The sequence below is a fragment of the Arachis ipaensis genome, chromosome B03 (assembly GCF_000816755.2).
Source record: "Arachis ipaensis cultivar K30076 chromosome B03, Araip1.1, whole genome shotgun sequence".
In the NCBI taxonomy this organism is placed as follows: domain Eukaryota; kingdom Viridiplantae; phylum Streptophyta; class Magnoliopsida; order Fabales; family Fabaceae; genus Arachis; species Arachis ipaensis.
In genome coordinates this window covers 131,517,449-131,518,533 of record NC_029787.2, presented here as the reverse complement: position 1 = coordinate 131,518,533, position 1,085 = coordinate 131,517,449, and the positions used below count along the sequence as shown (strand labels likewise).

General features: G+C 35.5%; 1 long non-coding RNA gene across 1 annotated transcript; it reads left to right on the top strand.

Annotated features, from left to right (window-relative positions):
* Positions 1 to 1,085, top strand: LOC110269850. The gene is made up of 2 exons (XR_002358606.1): positions 1 to 116; positions 231 to 1,085. It is a non-coding gene; the product is annotated as an uncharacterized LOC110269850 (long non-coding RNA).

The window sequence follows — 1,085 nt, the reverse complement described above, 5'->3', positions numbered from 1 at the left end:
TTTGTTGATGCATTGTTTCCTTAGTAACACTTGTTGTGTTAGTGGACCAAAGGTGATGGTGGCTTTGCGAACAAGGTGTTCCCGGTTCCCCATTAACGCCGCTGTCTATAACACTGGTACGGTGGCGTCATGCCTTTTATCTTTTTGTTTTCAACAAAAAGTTGTGTATTTTATTGCTGTAACAATAAAATAAAATAACATAAAATAAATTGTTTTTGCTTTGTTCATAGGCCAAGGTATACTCAATAGTGACAAAACAAAACTGCGAGGCCTGGGGAAGGGGAATAGTGGTAATGGAAGTTACAGTTATAGGTTGTTGGTATTTTGTTTACTTGGGATATCATATCCTCCTCAAGTAATGTTAGGGTACTTGATATACCAGTGGTCACTTGAAGAGGATTTAAATCGCTGGGAAGCAGTTATTAGGCTGCAGGTAAAATATGTCTTGGTGATTTTAGACAGTATATGGACCATACATCTGGCAAGGAGTAAAATCTTATGTAGCCATTAACCCATTCAATAGATTTGCTTTGGGTTTTGGGTAATGTAACTTGTAAATGAATTGCAATTTGGAAGCTTTTGCAGTTTTCTGCTTAAAACAATCAGCCATTGGTGCTTCTGAAGATTAGTTCTAGTATATTTAGTTGGATAGATAAATTCAACATTTGTTAATACAAGGCTTTGTTTCTGGTGAGTTCTGGCCGTAATCTAGCATGCGGGTGGTTCTTGCCTATATTATTTCTTCATCATTCTTACAAGGATATATTTTGTTGACAATTAGGTCCTCCAATGTTATGTTTTTCAGGTATATTTTATCAACCCTATGTGGTCAGTTAAGTCAGTGATGTGGTTGTTAGTGATAAGTAGATTATGATTTATCACTAGTTCACTACAGCATTGTCAAAATGTGGTTGTTAGTGACACAAGTTCTCTATGCCAGTTAAGTTTTAGCTTCTTTTTTTCTTTTCTTTTTCCTACATGTTAATTTTCTGCTAATCATTATTCCAAAATCACAAGTTCACAACTGCATACAGAATTATCTACACATTCTATGGTCAGCATCCATACCCACACTTGTAATATTT